The sequence below is a fragment of the Solanum lycopersicum genome, chromosome 1 (genome assembly GCF_036512215.1).
Source record: "Solanum lycopersicum chromosome 1, SLM_r2.1".
NCBI classification, from domain to species: domain Eukaryota; kingdom Viridiplantae; phylum Streptophyta; class Magnoliopsida; order Solanales; family Solanaceae; genus Solanum; species Solanum lycopersicum.
This window is the reverse complement of record NC_090800.1, coordinates 43,317,378-43,327,231: the sequence shown is the minus strand read 5'-3', so window position 1 is coordinate 43,327,231 and position 9,854 is coordinate 43,317,378. Positions and strand designations below refer to the sequence as shown.

Genomic DNA, 9,854 nt, shown 5'->3' with positions numbered 1-9,854 from the left:
CTCCTTCCACTTCTATCACAAAGTCTACCACTTCTTGGAAGGATTTTGCCGTTGCTGCTATCTGTAAGGCCGAAATCCGCAATTCTGACCTCAACCCCTTCACAAACCGGCGAATCCGCTCTTGAGGACTGAAACAGAATTGAGTGGCATATCTGGACAGTGCACGGAACTTAGCCTCATAAGCATTAACCGACATCCTACCTTGCTCTAGGCTCAGGAACTCATCCCTTTTCCTATCCCTCAAAGTCCGGGGGATATACTTCTCCATAAACAAGCTAGAGAATGAGGCCCAAGTCATAGGTGGTGTCTCTATTGGTTGACACTCGATATGTGACCGCCACCACATTTTGGCGTTCCCTTGAAACTGATAAGTCACAAACTCCACACCAAACCGTTCTACTATACCCATTTTGTGTAGTAGCTCGTGACAGTCAACCAGAAAATCGTAAGCATCCTCAGATTCCGCACCCTTGAAGACTGGAGGTTTCAATTTCAAGAACTTACTGAAAAGTTCATGCTGATCATTTGTCATTATAGGCCCAGTAGTCAGACGTGGAAACGTGCCTATTTCCAATGGAACATCCATGCGGGGAGCCATAGTAGCCGCATGTTGTACCTCCGGAGCCTGAGGTGCTGGTGCAGAAAACACTGGGGGTGTCTGGCCCTGATCAGATAACCCGTTAAGATAAGCCAGAACCTGATTGATCATCTCTGGGGTAGGTTGGGGTGGCAATCCCTCATTTTGCACTTGTTCATTTTCCCCATCCTCCCCTTCTCTTATTACCTCCTCAGTCGGTGGAGGAGTCACTGCCCTAGTATCAGATGGGCTAGGTGCTCGTCCTCTTCCCCTAGAGGACGTCCTCCCACGACCTCTACCACGGCCCCTTGCCGTTGTTCTTCCTCGAGCCACAGCCCCAGTGGCTGGCTCAGTGGTTTCTTGTCTGGCCGGTGTTGATGTTGGCGTAGTCGTTGCTCTAGTTCTAACCATCTGCGAAAGAGAGTGAAGATGGTCAGATACCAATTCGTATCGCCTAGACACCAATTGGACTCAAGTAGTAGCACGAAAGAAAGAACGAAAGAATGAAGTTTTCCTAAAGTCTTATAGCCTCTCAAGGAAAAGTAAAGGCGTCCCCCTACCGTTCCTTAAGACTCTACTAGACCTGTTCTTGTGTGATGAGACCAACGAACCTAATGCTCTGATACCAAGTTTGTCACGACCCAAACCGGGTTGCGACTGGCACCCACACTTACCCTCCTATGTGAGCGAACCAACCAATCTAACCTTAACATTTCAATGTAATAACAACAGAAAGTAATGCGGAAGACTTAACTCATTAATAAAAACCAATTCAATAACTATCAATATTCAACATCTATTATTCCCAAAACCTGGAAGTCATCATCACAAGAACATCTACTTTAAACTACTAATTCTAAGAGTTTCTAAGAAGCTAAAAAATACATAAGAAGCTAGTCCATGCCGGAAGTTCAAGGCATCAAGACTTGAAGAAGAAGATCCATTCCAAGCTAGAAGCGTTAGCTCACCCTGAAGATCCGGTGTGACAAAGACTAGCTTGAGTTACTGTTGAGTCGAAGATGACAGCACGTTTGCTGCACTCCACAAATAACAAAAAGAAAACATAAAAGTAGGGGTCAGTACAAACCACGGGTACTGAATAGATATCATCGGTCAACTCAAAATAGCGAACAGTATATATCGAGCAATATCATAAATCAACTATAAAACTCAACATGTAGCAACAACAAGTATTATAATCATCAATAAATACCATCAAGTTCATCCATGAGGGCTCAAGCCTCAATACCATACTCATTTGGGAATTATATTCATTAGATTGAGTATATTAACATCTTTCAAGATTCATTATCTTTCTTCCTCTTGTGTCGGTACGTGACACTCCGATCCCCTACTACTATGTGTCGGTACGTGACACTCCGATCCCCTAATTCTATGTGTCGGAACGTGACACTCCGATCCCCTACATGTGTCGGTACGTGACACTCCGATCCCCTACATGTGTCGGAACGTGACACTCCAATCCCCTACATGTGTCGGTACGTGACACTCCGATCCACTAATACTATGTGTCGGAACGTGACACTCTGATCCACTAATACTATGTGTCGGAACATGACACTCCGATCCACTAATATCATTCTGTAAATCATCAAGCCTTCTCTATTCCAAGGCATCATCAATCCCATTACTTTAATTCATCAAGCCTTTTTCTATACCAAGGCATCATCATTAATAATGTATATTAAAGTTTCTTTTCAAGATTTGGGATTCAATATTTTCATCATGTTATCTTATCACAATCACATAATCATATTCATGCAAACATACAATTAAGCATATAGTAGGGTTTACAATACTACCAATACATATCATTCTCTATTAAGAGTTTACTATGAAAGCATGAAAATCATAACCTACCTCCACCGAAGAATTGGAATCAACAAGCAATTTCCCAAGCTTTGATATTTTCCTCTTCTTCTCGATCGTTTCTCTCTCTCCCTTCTTGTTCTTTCTATTTTCTTATTCAAACCCTCTTTCTTTTACCCTAATTAACATATAATTAATTGTAAAAGATGGCAATAATACCCCACTAATTAACCCAAAGTTACCTCTTTTATCCCTCAAGAATTTGAGTTATTAATATAAACCCACGAAATCTATAATTAAGGCAAGAATAGTCAAAAACGTCCCTTAAAACTTAACCAGAAATCTGATTCTGCCTGGGATTTGCGCAACCTGTGACGGGCCGTCGTGCCTGCGACGGTCCGTCCTGCTGTCCGTCGCATAGTTCAGAGAGTCAATTTCCACTAAACAATCTATGACGGTCCGTCACGCCTGTGACGGTCCGTCCTGCCATTCCGTCACGAAGTTCAGAGAGTCGATTTTCAGTACCCAATTTCAGATTTTCTAAGTGTTTTGAAACGAGACCATGCGACGGTCCGTTGTGGGGTCCGTCGCCTCAGCCTGTTTTTCCAGAAATAAAATTTGCTGCTCAAAACGACTAAACAGGTCGTTACAATATACAACTTCTCGAGGAATATATTGTTACATATGAAAATATTTGTTCTGTATATCATTGTGCTTAATACTATAGTTATCTTCTACAAGTAAAAATACAAGTACATTATCAAAAATACTATGAGACATCGAATATATGTATCCTTAAATGTATCTTGATTTATCATTTCAATAAGTTGAGCTACACTGCACTGCTAGCACTGCTAGGTATTCTATAACCAACCTTGGCTATTCCACAAACCACATAGTAAGAAGCTATTATGATATACCTTCAAGAAGCTAGTAAAAAAGTGAAAGATAATCAACTGAAGAAACTTGAAATAAAGAAGGCTACAAAAATTAGAGCAGATGGCTATAGAATAAAAAATGCATTTGTCTCACCTAGGAAAAAGTTCAACAAAGAGAACTGGTTTACAATCCTTATTCATATTGAAACAAAAATCAGTAACCTTCTCCGACTAAGGAAATTTTCAAATCACGATAAGCAGAAAAATAAAAGTATCATATAAAAATTGTGTGCTAAAAACTTAATGTTTCTATTTCTTGTGGAAAAATAAACTTGGCGAGAATAATGTGTAGCTCTGTTAATATTAAAAGAAAAGAGATGTAGAAAAAAGCATGTTAGGAACCTGAATCAACTCTCCCGCAACTGTAGGATCGGATAAAAATAATTGTCGAATAGCAACCATGAAGAAGAAAATGCAAAATTAGCTTAGAGAAAACAGTAACGAAAAAACATCAAATATCCATAATTTAGATTCCCCGCTACATTGGTAACGAATATCCTTTCTTGGATTTTTTTTATATACATAAATTTGATTTTTACAAATCATTCACCATTCTCATCTTATTTGTACTCAACAAAGCTATCTTTATTAAATGACTTCACAAAGAACAATTTTTATGAGTTGAAAAGAAATACACTAATTCCACTCGCATTATTTGTACTCAAGAGGATGGCTGTAATGCATATATTGTCCCACCATTAGAGACAAAACATTGATTTCCAGAAGAGAAACGGAAATTAAAAATTTGGGAACTGAAAATTTAAGGATGTGTTCAATTCATTACGTAGCTGATCCAACCACAAAATAAAGCACAGACAGATCAAATGCATCCATTATAGAAATGCTAGAGCTTATGAACAACAACCAACATCAGATGAAGATACAAAGAAACTAATATTATACTTTGCCCAACTTTGTACTTAAACATAAGTTAGATGTAGGAAATAAAGAAATCAATTCCCTAGTTAATGATTAATGTGATCCTTTGGTGCAAAAGGGCAATGTAATTCATAATTGTTAACACAATAAAGTAATTAAGGAAGATAATGTTTGTTTTTCTTTCTCTAATAATCACTTAGTAGATAAGATGAACTACACAATACACTTCAATAAAATATCAACAAACAAAATTTTGACAACCAAAATTGCGGAATATGAAAATTTATAGATCGATGGGGGGGATGAGCCTATTGTCAAAAAGGAATTTTCACATGCTTATACCCTTTACGTGTGAAGTCGTATTGAGTACATTAATAAGTAAACGCAAGTTCACTCTGAAGAATTTAAGCTTAAAAATGAGATAATTATACAGGAGGTGAGAATTTAAGGTTATACCATGCACAAGTCGAGAAACGCATGCATCTTCAAGAACTAAGCTTAGTAACTCCTCGATGAATTTCCAATCAATCATTTCACCCCGCCAACATTGGATTAAGACCATAAATTCCTTTACAAAAAATATAAATTAAACAATTACATGGATGAAAATAGTTTGTAGATACAAAGTGGCATAATATGAACCAAAAAGAGAGGAGCAACTTGATACGCTCAAACTTACTTCTCAAATGAGAAGTAAAGCGGTCGTGTCAAGTAAATAACCCAACAAGTGAGGTTGAGATCGTTCCCACGAGGAAAATAGTCTAGACTTAACCTCAACCGATTATTACTATCCTTTGGTCAATAACTTCCTTGGAAAGTAAAAATATAAAAAGGGGGGTTCTATCTCTAAATATGTGAAAATAAACAACGAACTTGAAAGAGACACTTAACAGCTTTTACGGTTGGGTTTTAATCAATTAATCAAAGTAACTAGGGTTTACGTGTTCCCCACAGGTTCATAACTTGATAACTCTAACTATAACAATTCTTTCCTAGTATCTTGCATGCAAAGTGATAAGTTATGTATTTCTAAATTCTTGGTCCGGCATCTAGAAAATCTCACTCCGCACCTTGGTCCGGCTACATGTGTTGCTATCGTAACCCTTATCCTTACCTCATATTAAGCATCGTATTTGATATTTGACTAAGTTATTACCTCGTACCAATTAATACTAGCCTATTAGATAGTATACACTAAATCTATGTTAATAATTCTTTTCCTATTATCTACCTCCTTGGTCCGGCAAATAGCATTAAGGCGAGTTCTAACATTGGCCATCCGTTAAAAACACTTCTAATTGAAAGAATTATTAATACATGCAAGACACTATTCTAGAATTGTTCTTTTAGTTAGGGTTTATCTCATTATTTGCCTATGGTTCCCACAACCCTAGTTATGGATTTTAGTTACTCATAGCCATAAACACAATATTCAAATATATTAAATAAGAATTCATGTACTTACTTCAATGAGAAAGAATAAAGTCCGAAAATTTGCTTGATTAATCACCAAAAGTCACTTGTAAGAATCTCAAAATCTAACACTAATACACAAAGTCTAATAATATGATGTCTAATCTAGCAGAATCTAACCTCAAAACGAGGTTTTTCGAACTATTTATAAAAAATAAAAACCTAATTAAACAAGGATTCTAATTACTGGAAATCTGTCAAAACGTGGCTGGGTCGACGGACCTCGCGACGGACCGTCCTGGTCACGACGGACCGTCATGGACTCCGTCGTCCCATACTTAGCAATTTCTTCTGCTGCTCTCTTCATTCCCCTCGACGGCAAGTATGACGGACCGTCATAGGCACAACGGTCCGTCGAGGGTCTTCGTTTCAAAACACTTCAACTCTTGGAATCTGGGTACTGGGATCACTTCTCTGAACTTCATGACGAACCTGCAGGACGGACCGTCATAGACACGACGGACCGTCACAAGCTACGTAACCCCACACTTGGTCAGACTTCCCCATCTTCCTTCAGCAGCTTCTCTACACTGCCACCTACGAACCGTCACAAGCACGACGGACCGTCATCAGCTCCGTAGGTGGTCTCTTCTACATTTCTTCACTCAAAATCTATGCATTCAACTTTGGACAGATTTCCTACAAAACAAAGAGAAACTCATATAAAAACTAGCACAAAAAGACTTTCGGACACACTAAACTTAAGGAAAAAGTATTAATTATACCGTGAAACCAAGATATATCACAACTCAAAAAGTCAAACAAAAAATATAGAAAAAGGAAGAACCAAGAAGGAAGATAATATTATTCAGTTCTTTCATACATAATTATCAATCACCACTGGTATATCCATGTGAAGATCATAAAGCAATGAAAAATTCTTTTAGAATCAAAACATATGATCAAGATAGCATATTTGCAGGCATATGAGAAAAGTTCCAGGAAAAAAATGGAAATTGAAAGTAGAGAAGAGCAATATTATCACACCTGAAGATTTCGAAAGTTGCTTCTAATCTTCTAGGTAAATGACAAAGATGATGAACGGAGGTGATCATAGTTGTGTCTATGGTAAGTAGCAAATGGAGCATGTCTTATCTGCTGAAAAGGGATATATGTATATTAGAAAATATCAAGTAGTACTTGTGTCTTGTTCAACAAAGCGAGTTAAAATACAAAAAAAATTGTATTACTTTTGCGACAACAATTCTACTGAGCTTAATCATATCACTTGCATTTTTGTGAGTCGTGATTTTCCTCTTCCCATAAGCAGATACCTACATATAAGTACCATAAACATTCTACTTATTTTCATCAGTGATGCACTCAAAGTTCTATCGAACATTTGTCGAACACAAATAATTATTAGTAGGTCGAATACTTTCTAATATAAATCTAGAAAATTATCTTATTCATATTCATGAATAGTAAAATAAATTGAAATAACGTCAAGCACGGAAACTCAACAGACATTAGCTGCAAAACAACAAACTTTGTTTCAATATGGGTTGTTCTCTGTATTTCATCCCCTTATCCCTCAAACAGATTGAGAGAAAAAGAATTAAACGACAATCTGTAAATTGTATTCAATGATAAGAATTTCATAGCGGATTTGTTTTGTGGATTTCAGACAATATTTTCAAATTGAACTATCTAATTTAGTACTTGAAATCGTCATTATTAATTCTTTGTTTTGTGAACTCATCTAGAGTTATCAGAAGCAACTTGAATAGTAGCTACTCTTGAGCAACAAACTCGAGATTAAAGAAAAGTGTTAGTCTTATAGGATTCTTCCATTAAGTGGACATTTTATTACTCTCATCTCTCAAAAAAAAAATTCTAGCATCAACATTGTTACTTATTTGCTAGATTTCTTATTTTCGTTTTTTTATTGATTAGATGAAAAAAATTTCTAACATCATTAATTGCATCTTAACTAATATGAACACATGAGGCAGAAACTTTGAGAAAGTATAAGATCATATGACAGACTTGTAGAACTCAATGTAGTAATAGAATTTTCAATATTAATGTTTCAGCTCTTATCCAAGAACTGCTAAAAAATAAATCAACGCCAACATCAAGGGTCATTATCAATAAATAACACAGAATAGCGAAAAAATTCAGTTGTCAAAAGAAAACAACTAAAAAGTTTAAAGCTTCTTAAGAAAATGGGAATGGTACCTTAGAGGACTTGGAGATTGGAGAGCCTGGAAATCAACATTTTCGCCTGATTCAACCTGTTTGTTATTTCTGACTTTGTAATTTAAAATAATTTTTTTTGAAAACCACCTCAGCTAACTATATTAGTAGGTAAATTTTTTCGAAAATGTAGTTCAACTTCAACCAACAAAAAGATCAATAGTGAAAGATTACCCTGAATTTTTAGCATTACCATATAACTTCTTATTTCATGGCAGCATCAAAAAATTCGGCAACTCAGATTCTTTCTTAATAATTACCTTAAAGTTGTGACATCACAGGAAAATAAAATCACTCCAAAGCAGAAACCTTTAACATATAAAAATTACTCATTTTATTGAGGAAAAATACCATATGAAAAACAGATATTAGTGGAAAATGTCTATTCTCTAAGCCCACCGTTCAACTTCATTCCACCAACATAAACAACTCTTGTAACTAATCTCTCTTCATAATACACAAGTCATATCTTCATTGGGAAAATTCGTCAAACATGTGACCACATCAAGCCATTACTTATCTACAAAAAGTATCATATATTTATAAGAAAATACTACTAATTTTTAGTATTTTAGAGCTAGACCTGCATAATATTGACAACAAAATTATGAATGTATTTTAAGAGACATCTGTTAGAACTCACAAGAATCCAAGAAAAATTGTGGAAGACAATTAAGAAAAATATCGGTGCTTCATCAATGCATTCAATTGTCAGTACTTTATTCACGGTGAACAATATTTAAGATGGAAAAAACTAGATGATTAAAAAGGATTTGAATCAAGTTTGCTTAAACATAAAAATGTTTTCGCCTAAATATAAAATATCAGCGTCTTTTCAGTTTAGACTATAAGGTCAAAATATATACTAAAATTTCATAATCTGAAAGAAAAGTTCTTCAACAAATGTCAAACTCATAAAGATGTAGACATCTACAAATAATTATCGTGTTCATGTTGTTAAAACAAAGTTCATCTGAGAAGAAAAGTGACAGAATTAAATTACAAAAAGAAGCAGAATAAGGTAGTTTCGAACATGTCAAAAAAAATTGCTCACATAAGCCATTAAATGTATAATCATACCTTGCCTTTGAAGCTGCTTCTCTACCATTATTTGATACATTAGGTAGGGAACCAGGATATACAATTCTTACCTAATGTATTAAATACACAATCAAGTATCAATCTTTTCACATTCAATTCAAATTAATCAACCCAAACAAAGCTGAAAAAAATCAAAAAAACAAACAAACATTACCATGAAACAAGGTTTGTCAAGATGAAAAAGGGCAAGAACTTTATACAATCCAACAAATATCACTGGATGAAGATAACTCCTTATTCCCTTTTCCCATTTCTACGTCAAATGTCCACATCTGCCGACAAAAAGAAAACCCCAAATTAGTAATAAAAAAATTAACAAAAAAACCCAAGAACCATGAAAAAAACACAAACCCAAATGAGATTCGATGAGCAACTTCAAGGGCTTGCCAGTGTTCATCTGGATTGAAATATGTTTGGACCAAAAAAGCATTAACAAATCTGACAAACAAACACAAGAAAAAAACTTCTTTCAATAAAGGGTGTGTGAATTTGTTGTTTTTGGAAGATTTGGGTATGTTAGTTTTGCTAACAGTAGTTGAAACATCAAGATTCTTCCTCAGAAGAGAAGAATAAACAAATATCAAAAGGTATGAACAAATTTGAACCTGAATAGGAAGAAATTTTTAATTCTCTTTCACCGGCTTTGAGAGAAATAAATGGTCGATTCTTCTTCAGTAATAGGGTTTAGATGGGTAAATATAGTACAGATGTATTATGCAGAGAAAGAAAGTTACACTTGTTAAAATATTACAATACATACATTTTATGAAAATAAAGGTGTACAATTAAACTTGCTTTTGGTACAAATTTGTTTTGCTGTGTTCGTCCCTCTCAACTGTGTCTTCTAAGTAAGGGGA

General features: G+C 35.4%; 1 long non-coding RNA gene across 4 annotated transcripts; it reads right to left on the bottom strand.

Moving 5' to 3' along the window:
* Positions 1-5,704: 5,704 nt before the first annotated feature.
* LOC104646497 (uncharacterized) lies at positions 5,705-9,741 on the bottom strand. Of its 4 annotated transcripts, none has more exons than XR_011220972.1 (8): positions 9,603-9,741; positions 9,349-9,435; positions 9,152-9,269; positions 8,977-9,047; positions 7,879-8,416; positions 6,888-6,971; positions 6,685-6,795; positions 5,705-6,336 (listed from the first exon to the last, which is right to left on the bottom strand). It is a non-coding gene; the product is annotated as an uncharacterized lncRNA (long non-coding RNA). The 4 variants fall into 4 exon arrangements; XR_740607.4 differs by having other exon boundaries at positions 7,879-7,934; XR_011220974.1 differs by having other exon boundaries at positions 6,685-6,792; positions 7,879-7,934.
* Positions 9,742-9,854: the final 113 nt, after the last annotated feature.